The sequence below is a fragment of the Triturus cristatus genome, chromosome 11, assembly GCF_964204655.1.
Source record: "Triturus cristatus chromosome 11, aTriCri1.1, whole genome shotgun sequence".
Classification (NCBI taxonomy): domain Eukaryota; kingdom Metazoa; phylum Chordata; class Amphibia; order Caudata; family Salamandridae; genus Triturus; species Triturus cristatus.
In genome coordinates this window covers 860,582,563-860,604,701 of record NC_140594.1, presented here as the reverse complement: position 1 = coordinate 860,604,701, position 22,139 = coordinate 860,582,563, and the positions used below count along the sequence as shown (strand labels likewise).

Genomic DNA, 22,139 nt, shown 5'->3' with positions numbered 1-22,139 from the left:
TGAGAGAAGATCACTGATCTGTCTCTGAACAAAGAAACATAGAAACCAGATGGCAGAGTGACCTAGGATCCTTCAGAAATTCACAGAGGAATCAAGCACTCCAGATAAGAACAGAAGAGCCCCAAACATCACAATGCAAGGATTGTGACACGCCCTGACAAAGCTTATATGGAAGGACACAAGGTTATTCTCCAATAGAAATTCATCCGCACTGCAGAATTACAAATGGAACAGCCATACTCCATCAGGCCAATGTGCTACAGCAAGCATTAATCTGCCTTGAGATCATAGAGCACCAAAATGCAAAGAAATATGTAAATTCTGCTTTGCACAAAAAACACGTAACAGCATTGACCTTATTTTTAACTTTTCCTTTTTGTTAATGCCTTTAAAATTTTGGAAGCTTCGGGTAATCATCCTCCTGGTACTCAGAGTAGTTTGCATATGCACATAGAAAACTATTATATCTTGCAGACTTGTAGCTTCCTGTGATGCTTGCTTGTTGTATAAGTGTTCACAGCTTTACATTTAGCCTCATGCAGATTGGCATTTCTGTACTCATTCCTTAACCCATTAACTGCTGGTCCCTCTACCTCCTTCCCAATGCCGAGCCCTTTTTAGGTTATTTGGGGTAGTTTGCTCTTAGGGCTGCCTAACTCTTTTCCACCTAAGATATCCACACCAAATTTGCGTCCTTTTTTTTTTTTGCATACTGGGGATTCTAAAGGTACCCATGGTTTGTGGATTCCTCTGGAGACGACCGAAAAAATGGGCAAATAGATAGTTTTTTAGGGGAAAAGTGCTCTCGATAAGTTATTTTTTTTCCGTAAAACTGTTGTCAACGAACGGTTTGCTGTGCTAAAGTCACCATCTTGCCAACTTTAAGGAACATGCTAAATAAAAAAAGCTACTTTTTTTATCACAGTTTTGGCATTTTTCATAGAGGTAGCTTATTTTTCCAATTTTTTTGTACTCCACCTACTTCCATTTTTTTTTTTCCAGCCATATTTTATTGGTTTTAGTACACAGACAAAATGGATTAACCATAATCAATACATAGTGCATGTATTACTCAAGATCCTCTTCTTCTGGCATGTTTAACATAACATTCCCAAATAACAGACCGTCTCCCCCACCCCCATTGAGTTGCAGTTGAGTAAGTATTGGTAATCTCTGCGTGCAATCGGCATTCTGTGGGTCAGGCTTTCTGCTTCAGCGTGTGCCACAGTGCTGGTCAAAGTCCCATTAAGCGTTCTCTTTCTCCACCCTCTTGTTCTAGTTCAACCTACTTCCAGTTTGTAGTGGAAACCAGTGTGAAACCCATTGGCGAGCCAGGAAAGCTATACATTTCTGAAAAGTAGACAACATTCCAAGGGTTCATGTGTAGATCCCTCAAGGTTTTCCTAAAGAAACTGTTGAAATAAATAAATATTGAAAATGAGTAGGAAAAAATGGCCATTTTGGACCAACTTTTTCATCTGTAACTTATTCACACGCTTGCCCATTTACAAGAGCGATCAATATACCATTACGTCCACTAGACGCTTCATGTTGCGGGATATATATATGGTTTGTAGGTTCTCCAAGAACCCATGGTACCCAGAGCCAACAACTGAGCTGTACCGTACAGTGTTTTTTCTTTGTGTACCTAGTATAGACCAACTTCATTCATGCAAGGAAATGCCTGTTTTTGTATGGTTACCCCCAGGTTTTCTGACTGATGCTGCTGGTTTTTCAACTCGGAGTGCCCTGAGGCCTGATAACCATACCTCAGTGCCCTAACCCTAAAGTGTTAATCGAATTGGCTATACCCAATTGGAAATGGCTAACTTAGCCTTTAAGTCCTTAGTAAATGGTACCCTGATTCCTAGGGCATATAAGTTAAGCGTGTACCCCAGGGAATTCCAGCACTGATTGTGCCACCCTGGAGGTCCCCCAAGGAAGACACGTCTCCCAGTCTGCCACTGCAGACAGGTAGAGCAGTTGTACACTGCTAGCCCGACTTTGCAATTGAAAGCAATGTGTGTAAGTTCTCTCTGGCAGGCCTACCAATGGGTGGTGTAACATGTGACATGTGACACAAGGTAGGACATGTACTTTACATGTTCTGACAGTAAACCACACAAAACAACAGTTTTTACTAGGGGAAGACTTTATGTCCCAATTGGTGAGTACAGGGTTACACGCTGACCCCTCAGCTATGCTAACTCCTGCCACAAAAGTGGGCATACCAAGGTATCAAGCAACTCGTTAAATTAAGCCCGACTTGTTTTTCAGATCGAAATCAATGTACCTCATTGCAGTTTGCAGCTTTAGCAAAGCTGCCTCTGTGATTCCTTTAAAGATTTCTGTGCCTTCCCAGGCACACACAGAGCCTACTCCACGAGACCGTTTGCTTCCCTCCTGGAGAAATGTGTTCACGACTCTCAGGAAGGAGAAAAATGAGAGATTGCAGGCCTGGGAGGTGTTGCCTTCTTCCTGCAGGAAGCCACATTGGTGTTCGCCCCAAAAGGCCGGCTTCAAAGGTGAAGTTGTCTTTGAAGGGCAGATGTGCTGCACCAGGGGGAAGGGCTGCCCTATTGTTGAGGTAGCCAGGCTGGCACAGGAGACAGAGAGGGGAAACAGGTTGGCAATCGGTTTTCCAGGGGCGTTTAGCCCGGCTACCTCCGGCAGCCAGGGTGGGCCAGTGAGGTCTATACAGCAGGAGAGGGGTCTTGCTTCTTTGAAGGTAACTGTTCTTGATGACCTTGCTAGCTCACCTGACTAGCACCATGTCAGAGTTGGTTCCCCAAGTACCTGTAACCGACAGCATTGACACTTACCCAAGTTTTCCTTGAAACTTTTTCCAAGTGTCCAATTTGTTGACTTTGTGAAGGATTGCTTGCATTTGAGTGAAATTACGTTGATTTATTATTGCTTATGAATTCTATATCTCCAGAACCGTATTGTGAATTTTTTTCATTCTAGTCTCTAAATTCTAGTAAAAATACAGTCTAATTTTATAACTTGGTGTTAGATTTCAGGAGTGTTGTCAATTTCAATTGTTCTGGTCCTGTTTGAATGCTTAACACTTGTTGCTCTGTAAGCCTTGCTGCTTAGTGCCACAACTACCAAGGGTTGAGCTGAGGGTTTTACAGGCAAAACCTACTGGATATAAAAGGGTTGCCAAGTGTATTATACAGCGAGGTCACGCAACCACACTATATAATACACGTCATTTCCTCACAATAAGGTGAGATATGTAAAGTGAAAAATGGGTATCAAGGTAACCTATATTTCTGAAATGGGCACAAGATATGGAGTTTAGGAGCAGTGGTTATTTGTACGTCTTTGAATTTGTGGATACCAGTACTAGTATATGATGTACAGGGTATTTTTCCAAATGTCTTTTTTCTTACACACTGGCTTACATTTGGAACACCCAAATGCACCAAAATTCAAATGACAATAACAAATAACACTATTCGATGGTCCTACATGTCTTCCAATAAAAATGGTACCTTGCTTGTGTGGGTAGGCGTAGTACCCACGTCAGGAAATGGCCTAAAAACTCAAAATGGACACATCGCATTTTTCCACTGAAAACTTAGCTTTTTTTGTCCTTTGTGGTTAGCTGTGACTTTCGGACCCTAGCTTAGCCAGCCACTAGGGGAACCCAGCAAACATGAACATTTTTGAAAACTAGACACCTAGGGGAATCCTGGGTGGGGTGACTTGCGTGCCTCTCAACAGGTTTTTATTTTATCCAGAGTCCTGTGCAAACTTCAAACTGTGACTATAAAAAAACATTTTCCTCGCATTTCTGTGATGGAAAGTTCTGGAATCTATGGGGAGCCACAAATTTCCTACCACCCTCGGTTGCAGCGTGTTCCCCCGATAAGAACAGTACACCACTTGTGTGGGTGGGCCAAGAGACCATGACACAAGAGACGCTAAAGCACTACACGACTAGATAAGCAATAGGGGTAGCTGCAGTACTTGTGGACATGCTGTGGTGCCACCCATGCAAACATATGAACCAGAAATGTTTGAAAACTAGACAACCAGGGGATTCCAGTGTGGTGTTCCTTGTGTGGATCCTATGGGGTTTCTTACCCACAATGCCCTGCAAACCTCAAACTTTGTCTGAAATCACACATTTTTCTTACATTTCTGTGATGGAAACTTCCGGAATCAAAAGGAATCCACAAAATTGCTTCTACCCAGCGTTACCTTACTTGTGCTGATTGTAGGAAGCTGGTTCTGTATATACTATACCAAAGTGAGGTATAGTGTGCACAAAGTCTAGTAGAACCCCAAATGTAGGCAGAAGTAAAGTTAGATAACACCTCACTCTCTATATGTGGTAGTGTGGTCGAGCAGCAAGTCCGTATCCGAGGACAGTGTTAAGCATTTGTTGTACACACTCAGTCAGCAAATGAATTCACACACTCAAAGACTGAACTTCAGACCAATTGTTTTTGTATAAAAATATTCTTTGTTATTTTATTTCCTAGATCAAGCAAGCCTGGCACAGGTAATTGATAAGGACTTTGCAGTAAATATACAATTGAAATACAGTACGGATTGAAATGGTATATGCACTTTGTTTTGACTTACAGTATTGTTGCAGAGAAATGCAATGCTTTGTAAATACAGTACTTCGACTTGAATGGGCTTTTCAGGAAAATACCAGGTAAGTTACTTTTTAGATTACTTTTCTTACACAGAGTAGTATACCTGGATACTACTCTGGGGCGTTTCCTGTAAACAGGTAAGTAAAAGCGTTTTTGTTAGACGGTACAATTTTTAAGAATTTCTTTAGGTTTTCAAACTCCACACTTAGAAACTTTTCCAAGAAAAACAGTTAATGTTATCCTATGGGGCAAAATAGTGTTATCGGATTTAAGGTAAGTATTTGGTCGTCGGTGTTGAGGTACTGGGGGGTAGACTCAGAGGTCCCCCAGGGTCAGTGATGCACTTTTGTTTCATCCTCAGCGGCACTAGGGCGTCTGGGTGCAGAGTGCTGAGGCCCAATGTTATCCAATGGGGGATCGGGGGCCTCTGGTTGGTGGCTGCGGACGAGCAGGCCACTTGGTTGTGGGAGAAAAGCTCCTGGACTTTAGGTTAGGGCAAATGGGGAAATAAAGTAGCACCAAAGGTGCACCCTATATACTACACCGAAATGAGGTATAGTGTGTATAGAGTCCAAGTGACCCCAGAGGTAGGTAGCGGTTAAAGTTAGATAGAACCTTACTCTCTATTTGTAGTGGAGTGGTCGAGCAGTAAGGCAGTATCAGAGGACAGTGTTAAGCATTTGTTGTACACACTCAGTCAGCAAATGAATTCACACACTCAAGAACTGTACTCTAGGCCAATTGTTTTTGTATAAAAATATATACTGTTTTATTTTTAGAACCAAGCAAGCATGGCACAGGTAAGCATTAAACACTTTTCAGTAATAAGTTACTGGATATAGAACAGTTTGAAATTGCAATAGAAAGTGTACTTTGTTTGACTTACAGGGAATGCAATAGGTTTCAACACTTAGCAAATACAGTACATTGGAATTAATAGGCTTTTTCAGTAAATTGCAGTTAACTTACTTTTCTTGTTACTTTTCTAACTCAGTGCTGGATATCTAGATTCAGCACTGGGAGATTTCCTGGAAACAGTTAAGTAAATACGTTTTGGTTATTCGCAGGATTTTTAAAGAATATCTTTAGATTTCAAAACTCCACACACAAACTTATTGGAAGAAAATTGTCAGTGTTATCCTATGGAAAGAAAACAGGTTATTGGTTCACAAGTAAGTAATAGTCTGTGGGCGCTAAGGTTCTGGGGTTAGACTCAGGGGTCCCCCAGGGACAGTGATGCACTTTTGTTTCACCCTCAGTGGCACTAGGGCAGCCAGGTGCAGAGTGTTGAGTCCAAATGTTATCCTATAGAGGATAGGGGGCCTCCGGCTGGTGGCTGCTGGCAAGCAGGCCACACGGTTGTGGGAGCAAAGCTACTAGGGTTTAGGTCAGGGCAAATGGGGAACTAAATTATCACCAAAGGTGCACCCTCAGCGGCACTAGGGCAGCCGAGTTCAGGGTGCTGTTTTGAGGTCGGGTGCCCTGTTTTCAATGGAGAACCTCCGGTTTGCAAAAGCACTGCAGGCAGGGAGACGAAGGACTTCTGGGTGCGATCACCACTTCGAAAGGTAAGTTGGGAAGTTTAAGGGTTGGTTAGGCACCGTTGATTTGGGCACACAATGCCGTGGTGTGTCAGGTGCAGGGGTGCCTTTTTGGGTCGGATCTTCATACCAGCTCCGGGTCGCGGTCAGGGGGGCCTTCTGGATTTAGGCTGCAGGCGTCAGCTGGAGGCTTGAGGCAGGTTAGGGGTCGCCGGATCTCTGGTCAGGATAGCCGGGGGGGACCTCCTGTAGGAAAGTGGCTCTGTATATACTGTTCCGAAATAGGTACAGTGTGTACAGAGTCCACAGGCCCCAGAGGTTTGGCAGAGGCTAAAGTTAGATATAAGATATAACCTTACTCTCTAAAGTGGTAGCTTGGTCGAGCAGTAAGGCAGTATCAGAAGACAGTGTAAAGCATTTGTTGTACATACTCAGTCAGCAAATGGTCTCACACACTCAAGAACTGAACTCTAGGCCAATGGTTTGTATATAAAAATATATGGTTGTTTTATTTTAGAACCAACAATAGGTATCAAAATATACTTTCTCAGAATGAGATGCTTTAGTTAAATACTTTGTAATAGGCAATTGACTTTTGAATGCAATAGTTAGTTTGTTGTAGGCAACACAATTTCAAACACAATAATGGGAATTTCAAGTTAAATGCAATGGATTACTTTTCTAACTCCAGGACTGGATCCTAGATTCAGTCCTGGGACAGTTCCTCGAAACAGGTGAGTAAATACGATTTAGTTACTGTTGTGATTTTTAAGCAATATTTTGGTATTTTAAAAGTCGACACATAAACTTTTTCTAATGAAATCACCAATGTTATCCTATGGGAGGAAATTCACTTAGCAGGTAAGTGGGGTTATTGTTACTTTCTCTAGCTCAGTGTTGGATCCTGGATCCAGCACTAGTGTACCACCTGTAAGCAGTTGAGAGAATGCGTTTAGGTTATACAGACGACTTTTAACAAATATTTGTAAGTTTGCAAAATCGACACTTAGAAACTTTTTCAGCAAAACACAGGCAATGTTATCCTATTGAAGGAAATTCAAGTTGCAGGTAAAGTATGTTCTCGTTACTTTTGTAATCCAGTGCTGGGCTTCTAGGCTCAGTACTGGGACATCTATCTAAAACAGGTAAGTAATTACGTTTTCACAGTTGGTACGATTTTTAAAGAATATTTGTAGTTTGCAAAAATCGACAGAAGAAATTTCACAGAAAAACAGTCAATGGTTTCCTATGGGAGAAAATTCAGTTAGCGCCAAGTATGGTTGTAATTACTTTTCAGGGTCAGTGCTGGGCACCAAGATCCGGCACTGGGCTCTCTCCTAATAGCAGGTGAGTATTTTCGATTTCGTTACTCTGTTGATTTTAGGTGAATATTTTAAAGTTTAGAAACTCCACACTTAGAAGAATTTTCAAGTGAAACCAGCCAATGTTACCCTATGGAAGAAAAGTGAGTTATCGGCTTTTGGGTAAGTACTCGACTGGCAGAGTTAAGGTGCTGGGCATAGACTCGGGGGTCTCCCAGGGTCAGGTGAGTACAGTTGTTACACCCTCAGCGGCACAGGGGCAGCCGGGTGCAGAGTGAGGTAGGCCCAATGTTATCCTATGGGAGGCAGGGGGCCCGTGGTTGGTGGCTGCTGGCTAGCAGGCCACGCGGCTGTGGGAGCTGGGTTCCTGGTCACTTGCTCAGGGCAAATGGGGAAGTAGGTTAGAGTAGAAGTTGCACTGCCAGGGCCACTCAGGCGGCTGGGTGCAGGGTGTTTTTGAGCCGTCGGGCGCTCAATGGATTGCAATGGAGAAGCTCAAGAACTTACAAAGGCTGCAAGCTCGGGAACGAATATTCTTCCTGTGCGACCACCACTTCGAGAGGTAAGTTGGGTAGTTGGAGGATAGGTAGGTACCCAGGTGTTGGGCACAGGGGGCCGCAGGGCGCCGGGTGCAGGGGTGCTTTTTGGTGTCGGGAAATCTTACCCTCTGTTGATCGTGGTTGGGGGGGGGGTCCCTGGTTCTGAGGCTGCAGGCGTCGTCAGGAGCATCGAGGTGGGTCCTTGGGTGCCGGATTCGGGGTCACAGTCGCCGGGGGGACGTCCTCGTGGTCTTTGTCCACTCAAGCACAGGCCAGGCTTGGCGGGTGCAGTGTGTGCAGGGTTCGCGGTTCCTGGCTGATGCCAGGGGTCAGTTACTTGCTTTGAGCAGTGCCACTGCTCGTGGAAATCCCAGATGCTCAGAGTCACAAGGACGCCAGGTCCTCCGGGGTTTGTGAGGTTGCTGGCCACGGGAGGTGCCGGGATTTAGCAGGAGCAGGTTTGAGGGTCGACAGGCTGGTAGGGCTGGGGCCAAAGCAGTTGGTGTCTTCCTCTTGTTAGCAGCTGCATGGCAGGTTTTCTTTCTTCTTGATCTTCTTTGCTGTTTCGCAATCTGGATCTAAGGAAGGAAGGTTCAGGGTGCCCCTAAATACTAAATTTAGGGGCGTTACAGGTAGGTAAAGGGCAGGGACCACTGGGTCCCTGCGCTGGGGTGGGTACACCCCTTATTCTGCCACTCTCCAGTGGGAGGGGGGCAGTGGCCTAGTCCTGATTGGGCAGGGCTGCCCATCTTCAAGATGGCGAGAGCCCAGAGATGTGCTTCACCTCACCTCCCCCCACCTGAGGGGTGGCGTTGGCAGAGGCTGGCACACCCTTGTCCTTCCTTGGGGTTTCCGGCAAGTCTTCCCGCCAGAGTGGGGGTTTAGAACCGGTAGGGGCCAGTTGCGGAGTACAGCAAGTGGCCTGGAGAAGCTCACAAAGGCAGCATGCCTTTGAATCTTCCCCTGCCCATCCTGGGGGAGGAGACCTAGCACCTCACCCAGGATGTGCATTGTTGCAGGCCCAGGAGAGCGGATGGCTCTCTACCCAGGGGTCCAGCAACATGTCTGCTGTGTGGCAGCCTAGGCAGCCCCTCAGACCAGATGTGGATTGTAGGTTAGGTGCAGGGGACATCTCTAAGATGCCCTCTGTTGTGCATTGTACATTAAATTCTGCACTGGCATCAGTGCGGGTTTAATGTGCTGAGAAGTTTGATACCAAACTTCTCAGTCTTCAGTGTAGCCATCATGGTGCGGTGGAGTTAGTGTTGACGATCTCCCAGCACCATATAATCTTAGATGGCAGCACTCCACTTTCAGTGCCCAGGAATGAACCTGGGTACTGGAGGGGCACAGGGCTCATGCTCCTGTACCCACACCACTGGCATAGGGCACCCAGCTAGAGGGGTAGCTGTTGTATGCCAGGGCAGTGTATGTTGTGGGCATGACACACAGGGATATGTGCCATGTCGACTCGGTTTTGTTCTATAACCAGACACTTAACCTGCAAGGGCAGTGTGTTTGTGTCAGGGTACAGGGCCTCTAAGGGTGTCGCAAAAAGTGCTGCAGCCCTTAGGGGCCTTCCCTGGTCACAAGGCCCTGGGTACCTAGTGTACCATTTACCAGGGGCTGACATGTGGCCAGGGTTTGCCAATTTGGGTTTTAGGTTTCAGCACAGTTTTTAGGGAAGTAACATAGGCCCTGGGTATCTGATTGGCAGGAGCCCAGGGCACACTCAGTCAAAGTACATTCAGCAATTCAGCAAAAAGTGGGGGCATACCATGCAAGAAAGATGGCACTTTCTCACACCTCCTCGTTGTGTTTTTCCACTAAAGCTCGGGCTGGGTTTGGCGGGTGCAGAGTGGGCTGGATTTGCGGTATCCGGTCAGAGCCAGAAGGTGCAGTTTGAACAAATCCGGCGTTCACGGGAAAAGCAGTCTTGGAAGTGAAGGCAGGTAGGTCCTCTGGGGTTTTCGAGGTTTCTGGCTGCAGGACACCGGGATTACGCAGGTTCGATGGGAGACAGGCCGGTAGGGCTGGGGCCAAGTCAGTGGACTTCGTCCTCTTGTTAGCTGGCTGCACAGCTTTTTGGTCCTTCTTCTTTTCTTATTGTCAGGCTTGATCTGAGGAAGCAAGGTTCAGGGTGTCCCCTAAATACTATATTTAGGGGTGTTACAGGTAGGTAAAGACAGGGAAAATGGGTCCCTTCCCTGGGGTGGGTACACCCCCTATCGTGTCACCCTCCAGTGGGAGGGGGGCAGAAGCCTGTACCTGGTTGGCTAGGTCCCCCCATCCTGAAGATGGCGGGGACTTTGTGCTTCACCTCGCCTCCCCCACCTGAGGGCTGGAGTTGGCAGAGGTGAGCACACCTTTTTCCCCTCACTTGTTTTTCCCACCGGTTCTCCCGCCTAAAGTGGGGGGTAGAACCAGTGGGGACCAGTTGCTGAAAGCAGCAAATGGTCTGAGGAGGCTCACAAAGGCGGCATGCCTTTGAAGCTTCCCCTTCGTGAACCCTGCCCATCCTGGGGAGGAGGCTTGGCACCTCGTCCCAGGATGTGCATTGTTTCAGGCCCCCGAGAGCAGCAGGCTCTCGACCCAGGGGACCAGAAACATGTCTATTGGTGGCAGCCTAAGCAGCCACTCAGTCAGGTCACTAGAAGTTGGTAGAGTTTCTGGGGGCATCTCTAAGATGCCCTCTGTTGTGCTTTTTGCTTTAGATCCCACACTGGCATCAGTGTGGGTTTAATGTGCTGTGAAGTTTGATACCAAACTTCCCAGTCTTTAGTGTAGCCATTATGGTGCTGTGGAGTTTGTAATGACAACCTCCCAGCACCGTATACTCTTAAGCACTGCACTTACAGTGCCCCGGAATGGACTTGGGCGTAGTAGGGGTAGAGGGCTCATGCACCTGTACCCTCACCACTGGCATAGGGCACCCAGCTAGAGGGGTGACTGATGTATGCCAGGGCAGTGGTTTGTGGGCATGGCACACAGGGATGTGTGCCTTGTCGACTCTTCACTTTGTTCTGCACCAAGACACGCAGCCTGCAAAGGCAGTGTGAGAGTGTCAGGGTACAGGACCTCTAAGGGTGGCATAATAAGTGCTGCAGCCCTTGGAGGCCTTCTCTAGTCACAGTGCCCTAGGTACCTGTGGTACCATTTACCAGGGGCTGACATGTGGCCAGAGGTGCCAATTGGGTTTTGTCTTCAATACAGTTTTAGGGTAGAAACATAGGCCCTGGGTACCTGATTAGCAGGAGCCCAGGGCACTCAGTCAAAGAACATCAGCAATTCAGCAAAAAGTGGGGGCATACCATGCAAGAAAGAGGGCACTTTCTCACAAATGGCCTCCTGCATCCAGCTGGTGGATCATGCCAGGTGTCATATGTGGGCTCTGCAGTGGGACCTGAAGTTCCAGTGGACACAGCATTGGGGGAATCTGTCCGATTATATCCAGATCTCGGAGGGCACTGCGCGAAAATTGCAGTGGTGGCTAACGAACCAGGATTGGGTCAACGGCAGATCCCTCTCCGGAGTTCACAGTGGTGACGGATGCATCACTGCTAAGATGGGGCGGCCCCATGGGAGAGGTGGAGATCAGAGGCCTCTCGTTTCCGGCGGAGTCCGGGCGCCACATAAACCTTCTGGAGCTTCTGGCGATCAGTCTTGCACTAAAGGCATTCCTTCCCTCTGTCCGGGGAAAAGTAGTGCAGGTATTCATGGACAACACCACGACCATGTGGTACTGCAATAAACAGGCCGGGGTGAGGTCATGGACTCTGTCAAGAGGCTCTCCGTCTCTGGACATGGCTGGAACATCAGGGCATTTCCCTGGTGGTTCAACACCTGGCAGGTTTGCTGAGCACCAGGGCGTACAAACTCAGCCGCAGGTTTATGGTGGATCACGAATGGCCTCTTCACTCGGAGGTGGCTCATGGTCTCTTTCAGCAGTGGGGAGAGCCTTGGTTAGAACTATTCGCCACCGAAGAGAACACGCAATGTCCGCAATTCTGCACGTTGGAATTTCCAAGTCAGCATTCGCTAGGTGACGCTTTTCGCCGCGATTGTATTTCTGGTCTTCTATATGCCTTTCCACGTATACCACTTCTGCCCTGAGTGCTGAAGATCAAGCACGACCGGGCCCAAGTCCTCCTTGTGGCTCCAGATTGGGCACAAAGAGTCTGGTATCCAGAGCTATTGCACATGGGCATTGATCCTCCGATCCGACTGCCTCTTCGGGAGGATCTTCTGTCGCAGCGGATGGTCCTCCACCCGAACCTTTCCAGCCTCCGCCTCCTTGCGTGGAGATTGAGCGGCGACAGTTGACAGCTTTTGACCTTCCTCCCGAAGTCAGTGATGTTATCTTGGCAGCCAGGCGTCCCTCCACCAAGACAGTATACGCCTGCAGATGGAACACATTTGTGGCATGGCGCACAGCAAAGGCTGTTGATCCCCCTTTCTGCTCCTCTGTCTGGAGTACTCTTGTCCCTTCCTTCTTTGGCCCAGCAGGGCTCTTGTCTGGGCACTCTTACAGGCTATCTCTCTGCCATTCCAGCCTTCCTTAGGCTTCATGATCAGCCTTCTCTTTTCAAGTCCCCTGTTGTAAATCGTTTCCTTAAGGGCATTACTCACCTTTTTCCTCCTGTTCCCTTCGTAATGCCTCAGTGGGACTTGAACTTGCTTCTTACATTTGTAATGTGTATTCCTTTGAGCAGCTACATAACTGTCTTCTCAGGCTTTTAACTTTGAAAACTGCCTTTCTGGTGGCCATCACCTCTTCGCGCAGGGTGAGTGAGCTGCATTTCTTCCAAGCCTCCCTTTCTGGCTGTTCATCTGGACAAGGTCGCCCTCAGAACTAGACCTTCCTTTCTTCCGAAGGTGGTTACTTCTTTCAACATTGGCCAAACCATCACTTTGCTCTCCTTCTTTCCGCATCCTTCAAAAGAGGAAGATAGGCTCCACTGTCTGGATCCAAAATGTGCGCTTTCCTTATACTTGTATCGCACCAAACAATTCCGGGTGGATGACCAGCTCTTTGTTGGTTACGTGGGCGCTAAGAAAGGTTGGTCTGTGCATAAATGGACCATCTCCAGGTGGGTCGTTCTGTGCATCAAAGCCTGCGATTTTTTGGCAAATAAGGAGCCTCAAGTGGGACTGCGCGCCCATTCCACTAGAGCGATGGCAGCTACCACTGCTTTGGGACGAGGAGTCCCCCTTAATGACATCTGTCAGGCAGCCACATGGGCATCGCTGCACACGTTTACCAAACACTACTGCCTGGACAGCCAAGTCCGGAGAGACTGTTTCTTTGGCCGTTCTGTTCTCCAGGACTTTCTGGTGTGAACTTAGTTCGCAGATCCACCTCCGGGGTTGGTATTGCTGGGGTATCTATTCTAAGGTAAGGAATCTATAACTGTTTCTTTCAGATGAACAAGGTACTTGCCTTCGGTAATGATATATCTGTAAGAAACATATGTTAGTTATAGATTCTTTACCGCCCCATCCATCCTCCCCGTTCTGCGAACTGACTTCTAGGGTTAAGGACTTCCTTTTAGGGCCCTAGTTTTGTGCGCCAGTGTTCAGTGTCTTGCATGGCTCTGCGCTTTTGGCGTGGAAAGTCGTGTACAGAACTGACGTCCGCGCGCGAGGGCGGAATTTATGTAGCTACCGCGAAGTCATCCCGGTGACCACCACGACGACAAACGCAGAGTTGACCGACGCCACCTTTCGATGCGCAGGGGTACTGATGACAATTTCTATGGATCTAGTCTGATGCCTGGGGGTCATTCTAAAGTAAGGAATCTATAACTTATGTTTCTTACGGATATATTGTTAACGAAGGTAAGCAATCTGTTCTTTAGGCACCAGGTGCCGATTTTTACCTATGGTCCATTGGAAATACACATGATATGACTTAAACTGCCTCAATGATCGGTAGCAGCTTGGACTCAATCGAGTTGGTGGTGGAATTGTTGCCAGCCTTTTCTGAATTGAAATTCTCTGTCCTTTGTCTCTTGGGTGCTTAGTCCTAACATTTCAGCACTTGAGCCAGACCCCTCTGAATATTGTACTTGCAGTAGTCTCCGCATGCATCGCTTTTGCTGTATCTGGGTGATGGGAATTTCTCCACTATAGCCCCCCCCAACCTCAAGGCCAATTCTCCTCCAGAAGTTTCAGATTAAGCTGCTTGTTTCGAGCTTATCTGCACTGCAGTGGAGTCATGCCCATTCCCTGATCACAAGACCCCTTTGAGGGAAAAGTGATTCTTTTCAGATATAGCTAGTGAGAAATGACCTCTGAAAAGTTGATGTTATCCTACAAACTGGATAGAATTAAACCAAATATCCATCCATCAAAACAATGTACAATTGCTAATGACAATCTACCACTTTCTTTATCTGATGGAGGTGATATCCCAGCCATCCAGAGAGGCAGTTGAGGAAGTATTGGTAACCGAGATGGGCAGATGAATGTACTCCATCTATTTCCTTAATCCAAAGAAGGGTAGTGCACTAAAATGGATATTGCAGGAGGAATAACTTTTGAATTGCAATGTAAACTAGTAATAGTGGAAGAAACATGGTTCCTCTCACGCTCACCAAGTAAGTATAGGTTTTTTTTAAGGAAAGTTATAACAAAGGGAGTAGGCAAAGATCAAACTCTGCATGGAGAAAGAAACCGTGTAAGCAATAAAACCATTATTTTGTGCAGCCAATACAGTACACTTGGTATCCCAAATGAGCTCCTTCAATTCAAGCCCATATGTAAACACACACACACCTCTTACCTTCCACACCTACAATCTTTCAAACCCACTGCACATAACTCAACATTTTCCACACTGTCATCTTACCAACCCCCTTACACCCTCCCTCAATCTCTCACCCACCCCCATTTTCCAATGCATAAACATTCATTCAGGGATCCTGGTTATTTACCACTGAACATGCTTTACAGAAGATAGGCATGCTCCCTACTCATCAGTGCCTTTAGGAAATGTTTCTTAGCTCCAGTTGCTGTCACCAGTCAGCCACCTCATACCCTGATAAGAGATGGTAGTTGCTCTCATAATGGCTGAGGGTACAGTTTGGATTTATTCCTTTCAGCAGGTTTAACTTGTAGAGAGCCGCTTGTAAGCTGGAGCACATCTTGTGGGCTTCCAGGCTTTAGTCTGCCAGCAAAAAACATGTAAAGCATGTCAAAGGAAAAATTGTCCGGGAGGATGGATAGCTGTACCTTATAAGGCCTAGTAGGAGGCTTACTGTCCAATCAGTCATCGCTGTGAGATCTTATCTGTCAGGTGACCCTTACTTCATAGTTGCAGTGATTTCTGTATATGTTTTGCATGATTAATATTCAAATCATGGATATACGTGAAAAGTCTGGTGCTGGATGAGAAACCGTTACTTGAATGTATCACTATTTCACTATCATTATATTTTATTTATCCGTATATGAGCAATCATCAGCTCCATTGAAGCTATCTGGTACACTTGCACTTAGGAACCTGTGTTTGCCCTCCGGGTAGGTCAAACTTAAACCCACCCAAATTATTAATCGCTTCAAAAAGGATGTAAGCAGTGAGGTTGTTCAGATATAGTACTAAATGTATGCTTACATCAATTCACCTAAGGATAACCACTTAGACACCATGAAATATTCCAAAGCATGTACATTTTTTAAAGATTGAATTCTTGGAGAAGTGTAAGTGCAGTCCAGAAACTTTTTTTTTTCTTTCTGATCAATTCTTCTTCTTGCAGATTATTAACCTTTTGAATATTCCCAGGCACCAGACCGGATTTAGAAACTGCAATAGCTCTGCTACACCATTAGGTAGTGTCAGTTACTGCCAGCACATCACGTAACTGGAGCCTTAAAGCCCCACCCCAGTGCCAGAAATTAGTTCCCATTTCAAGTCTGTCATCTATCCTTCCAATCATCTTTAATAATCCCTAATCCTTCACAGAGAGGATTTTGTAAACTCTATAAACCTGCATTATTTTGTTATTTTCTTAAATATAACTAAAGCGTTCGTAGAGTATAACTAGGTTTCTGGGTCTGGGGCAATCTAAAGGTTGTTTCGTAGCAAGGTTTGTTGATAGTTTCTTGCAGTTTATTGTTACCAGATCTGTAACTGCAAGAGTTAAGGTTCGTTATCCAGTATTAGGGTATCTTTCATAGATTCACATGCCTGAATCATTCCCCGTCGTCAGAAATGGGAGTCACCGGTAAATAACAAAGTAATGTCCAGAAGACATAAGACAGCCATAGGCCTCAGAAGCCTTAGCTTAGTAAGCTATCCACGTCCTTATGTAAAAAAGGACCAAATTTTGGCCAGAGCCAATCAGCTAACACCACCCTCTAGAACCTTCCTGGTAGGAGCTCTAGTCCCTCAGATTTTCTACCGCACGTCGTGCTAAGGGAGTCTCCACTGAGCTCTGCTCATTTCTTTGGATTTGACAGTATTTCTTCTCAACTTTCTGGATTTTCAGCATGGCTGATACACCTAAGAAGGGTTTATTCAGGCCCTGCGCCTCTTGCGGAAAGAAGAGGCTACATATCGACGACCAACACAAGGACTGCTTGTATTGCCTCTATCCCAGTCACAGTTCTAAGGACTGCAAGGTATGTCGGACTTTCTCTTCTAAGACCTTGAAAGACCGAGAGGGGTGCCTTTTAATCTGGCTGCAAAGGCTAAAGGACAAGGAGGATGTGGTGTCCTCTGAGGAGAGTGAGAGTTCCTCAGTTGCGTCTCACTCCTCAGGTAAAAGACCAAGGGTGGCATCGCCGGGCCCTTCGTCGCAGCCACCTCAAAAGAAGACGCAGAAAAAGTCTTCAGAGGTCCAGGATTCGCCTGTTCCAGGGAGCTCGTCTCCTAAGGTGATGCCCCACACCTTCAAAAAGCCTATTGCCACCTCATCGACGACAACAATGTCGACAGTAGCGTCGACGAGAAAATCTCCTTCGACAGCAATTTCAGTTACATCGTCGACGACGACTCTATCGACGATGACATCCCATTCCATGTCCTCGACGACGACCACTCCATCGTCGACGGCAGGCAAGACAATCCCGTCGACGTTAGCCATAAAAAAGTCGTCGTAGAGTAAGCTGTCGACGGGAGGGTCGACGACGACCCCTTCATCGTCGACGATGAGCTACCAACGACGAAGACACCGTCGACGACGAGGGTACCGTCGACGAGAATATCACCGTCGACGCCGTCGTCGGCGCAATCGTCGACGTCATCGTTGACGAGGAGACCGTCTTCATCGTCCTCGTCGTTGACGACGATCCCGTCGACGGCATTGATACCTGTAACGTCGGTTACAGCTATACCATCGAGCCCCTTGAGGGGTTTGGACACGAACGACCAGAGTACATTTGTGCATGTACAAATAACCAAGCGTGCATTAACTCCAGCCCTCACTTCGCCCAGTAAGGTCTCAACCTTGCCTCCCACTCGCCTCTTTGAAGAGGAGGATTCGGACGACGCTAGTCTCTTTCCTGCGGCGACTAGTCCATCACAGCTCCATGTAAAGTACCAGGATGTCTCGGATTACGAAGACAATCCCCAGGATTATGAGGAGCTTCCTCATCAAGAATACATGCCGCCTCTACCTTCCATGGTGTGTCTACCGGCAGCCTTGGTCACAGACCTTCAGCTCTTAATAACGGACTATAAGCAGCGTTTTCCGACTCCGGCACCTCCACCGATGCCTGCGGGGCCTTCCACTACACGGCCACGACCGCCTCCACTGCTTTTGGAGAGGACGGCACCTCCGCCTCGGCCCACCACGGACGACTAGGAGGAGGAGGAGGAACCTGAGGAAGGAGAACTCCAGGACGTCCAATCCCAACAAGATGAATGGGACGATTACATCCTTCCGGCTCCTGTTTCGCCTGTCCCTACCACAGCCGACTCACCGCCCGACGACATCGGCGGTTTCCACAACATCATTGAAAGAGCGGCCCAGCGCTTCCAGATCCCGATGCCTTCGCATCAACAAGACTGTTTCTTATATGACTTTAAGGAACCCTTCAAGAAGTCCGTCCGGGCAATTCCGATAATTGATTATATTTGGGACCAGGGCATAAAGATAATGCAGAACCCTTCATCAGTGCCACCGGTTCTACCACGCCTGGACAAGAAATATAAAGCTCCGGACACTGCTCCGGTTTGTCTTACAGGCCATCCAAAGCCGGACTCTGTTATCACTCAGGCTGCGCAGAGGAGGTCAAACAACCCAGCTGCGCTGTTGACAGCTCCGCCGGATAAAGAAGGGCGACGTATGGATAACATAGGGAAACGTTTCTCCTCTATGTCAGCCTTGACAGTGCGTGCCTCCAACGCTACTGCACTATTGGGACGGTACAACCGACAGATGTGGGCGGACATTGCCCCATATCTAGCGGATTTGCCTTCTGACTTAAAAGAAGAGGCAAGGAAGATTCTGTTGGAGGGTGAACGTTCTGAAACGGAACTGATAGACTGTGCAATGGATATTGCTTCCACAGGTTTTAGACAGCTGGCTGGTGCGGCTGTTCTCCGGCGCCAGGGTTGGCTCAAGGCAACTTCTTTCAGGCCGGAGGTCCAGACAAAAGTCCTGGACATGCCTTATGATGGCCAGCTTCTATTCGGTTCTCTTATTGACGAGGCATTGCAAGGTATCAAAAAAGATACAGATACTGCCAGAGCCCTGGGGTCTCTGCAATCTCAGGACCCTTCCTTTCGTGGGTCAAGAGGAAGAGGTCAGACTTCCTCCAGAGGAGACTTTAAACAGCGTTCCTCTTTCTCCTCTTCCCAGCAGTACCGTCCACAATCTCAGCAGCGACAACAGTCGTCTTTGCACAAAACTTCCTTTCGTAACAGAGGAGGAAGACAAAAGGGTGCCGCGCGGCGGCAATTACTTCCAGATGCAGCCGGTCTCAGAATTGTCTCCACCCTACAAGATTGGCGGAAAAATCTCCCATTTTCTCAAAAATTGGCAAACGATAACTACGGACCGATGGGTCCTCCAATTAATACAATTCGGCCATTCCCTGGAATTCATACAAATTCCTCCTCAAACTCCTCCCCGCCAAAGGGCTCACAAAAACCTACGCCCATTACTCCAAGAAATAAAGATTATGCTTCTAAAGGGAGCTATAGAGAAAGTTCCCCTAAGCCAACGAGGGAGAGGGTTCTACTCCCATTTCTTTCTCATCCGAAAGAAAGAGAAAAAATGGAGACCCATATTGGACCTCAGAAATCTCAACAAATTTCTGAAAAAACAGTTGTTTCGAATGATTACCATACAGGAGGTTTTGCATTTACTCAACGCAAACGACTACATGGTGTCGGTGGACCTTCAAGACGCCTATTTTCATGTCCCAATACACCGCAACCACAAGAAGTTCCTGCGTTTCATGGTGGCGGGCAGGCATTACCAGTTTCGGGTTCTGCCATTTGGGCTCAAATCGGCGCCACGCATTTTCACCAAATGCCTAGCACCAGTGGCGGCGTACCTACGCCGTTTCCACCACCAAGTCTTCCCGTATTTAGACGACTGGCTTATCAAGTCCCCATCACAGGAAGGCGTGATAAGATCTTCCAACGCTTGTCTGACACTCTTCGAGTCACTGGGGCTCACTCTCAACCACGACAAATCTGTCCTGCAACCATCCCAATGCATGCATTTTTGGGAGCCACACTAGACACCATCCACAGGAAAGCATTCCCGTCACAGGAACGCCAGGACAAACTTCAATCTCTGGCACTCCAGGTAATGACAAGAAAGACACTGTCGGTGCGCCTCTTCAAATCCCTCCTCGGGATGATGTCCTCCTGCATTCTATTAATCCCACATTGCCGCTTACGGATGCGACCCCTACAAGAGGCTCTGTCGAACCAGTGGATCCAGTGTACAGGGTCTTTCGACGACGTCATCCAAGTAACCCCGGCGATCAAACAGGCTCTGCAATGGTGGGTTTGCCCCAGGAACCTTTCGCAAGGCTTGCCTTTCTTGCTTCCTGCTACTCATATAATCACCACGGACGCCTCCTTAGAAGGCTGGGGAGCTTTCCTTCAGGAGCTACAGATAAGCGGAAAGTGGTCCCTTTCAGAGAAAATGCTTCATATCAACCTTTTAGAGCTCCGAGCAGTCTACCTAGCTCTAGTGGCTTTCCTCCCGAGGATAAAGAACTCAGTAGTGCTTGTCCGGACAGACAACACCACGACAATGCACTACCTGAACAAGCAGGGAGGGACTCGTTCACTGACGCTTTCGCGCGAATCGCAGAAAATCTGGAACTGGCTGCTCCGCCACATCTCTCTCCGAGCAGATTATGTTCCAGGCACCCACAACGTGTTGGCAGATTATCTAAGCAGGAGGCAGGCAGCGTGCCACGAGTGGGAACTGGATCAGCAGGTCCTCAACAATATCTTCGCCCAATGGGGCACACCTCAGCTGGACCTATTCGCCACCCAACGCAACGCCAAATGCCAATACTTTGCAAGCTGGCATCCCCAACCAGGATCCCTGGGGAATGCCTTTTCGATAGCATGGTGCAACGTCTTTGCATACGCCTTTCCGCCATTTCCCCTGATCCCCAGGGTACTACGGAAGATGAAGGCGGAACCTTGCACTTTGATATTGATAGCCCCAGCTTGGCCACGCCAACACTGGTTCTCGGAACTTCACCTCCTCTCCCAGGAACCTCCGATCAGGCTGAAAACGTTTCCATCTCTTCTGACGCTCAGCGATCAGCAGATTCAACATCCAGATCTAGCCTCTCTCAGGTTATCAGCTTGGCTCCTGAGTTCAGAGAGTTTCGGGGCCTAGACATTCCTCCAGACTGCAGACGAATTCTAGCTCGGGCTCGAGCAGATAGTACCAACAAGACCTACTCACTCAAGTGGAAAAGATTCTGCATCTGGTGTAAGACTAATAAGTTGCATCCTTTCTCTTCCACCCCAGGACAAGTCTTACCCTACCTTTTACATCTGGCAGAATCTGGTCTTGCTCATGCCTCCATTAAAGTTCACCTAGCTGCAATCTCACGTTTCAGAAGATCTTCTTCCGGCACCTCTTTATGGTCTCATAGACTCATAAAGCAATTCATGAAAGGACTGTTTCGCACATTCCCTCCAGTAAAGCCTGTTCCACCGGCCTGGCACCTTAACATAGTTCTAGCTCAACTAATGAAGCACCCGTTTGAGCCCATCCACAGAGCTGACCTTAAATTTGTTTCCTGGAAGGTGGCACTTCTACTAGCTCTTACCTCGGCAAGGCGAGTGGGAGAGCTCCAAGCGTTCTCTATCCAGGACCCATTCCTGCAATTCAAAAAGGATAGAGTCCTTCTCCGCACAAATCCAGCTTTCATTCCCAAGGTTCCATCTCACTTCCACCTCAACGAACCTATTGTTTTACAATCATTCTTCCCAAATCCACAGACAGTGGCGGAACGAACTCTACATTCACTAGACATTCAACGTTGCTTGAAATTTTACATTGAGAGAACGAAATCTTTTCGTAAATCAAATCAGCTATTCATAGCCTACAGCAGACCTCGAAGAGGGCTTCCGCTCACAAAACAGAGCATTTCCCGCTGGATTTCTTCGGCCATTTCTTTCTGTCACCAACAGGCAGGACCCCACTCCACAAGGGCCATGTCTACTTCCATGGCTCTTTTTGCTGGGGTGCCCATTGTGGACATTTGTAGAGCGGCCACATGGAAGACGCCGCATACCTTCACCAAGCATTACTGCCTGGATGCGGAGATCATGAAGGATGCGTCAGTGGGTCAAGCGGTACTACGTCATCTTTTTAAATAGAGGTGAGCCCTTTCTTTCATCCCACCATCCTGAGTTTATGCACATTTCGCACTATAATGTATGCATTACTTATTCATTGCTTTACAGTAGCACTGTTGTTTATCTCAGATAGATGTGGTTATCTAATACCTGTATGTTATCCATATCTTTCGAAATGTGCTTTTTTCACTGCTTGCTACTCTGATTCAGGCATGTGAATCTATGAAAGATACCATAATACTGGATAAGGAACGCGTTACTTACCTGTAACTGCGGTTATCCAGTATTGGTATCTTTCATAGATTCACATGCAACCCACCCGCCTCCCC

At 47.4% G+C, this 22,139-nt stretch overlaps 1 protein-coding gene across 3 annotated transcripts in view; it reads left to right on the top strand.

The window, feature by feature from the left end:
• GIGYF2 (GRB10 interacting GYF protein 2) overlaps positions 1-22,139 on the top strand; it is a 1,663,629-nt gene that overhangs the window by 874,014 nt on the left and 767,476 nt on the right. The window lies entirely within an intron of this gene.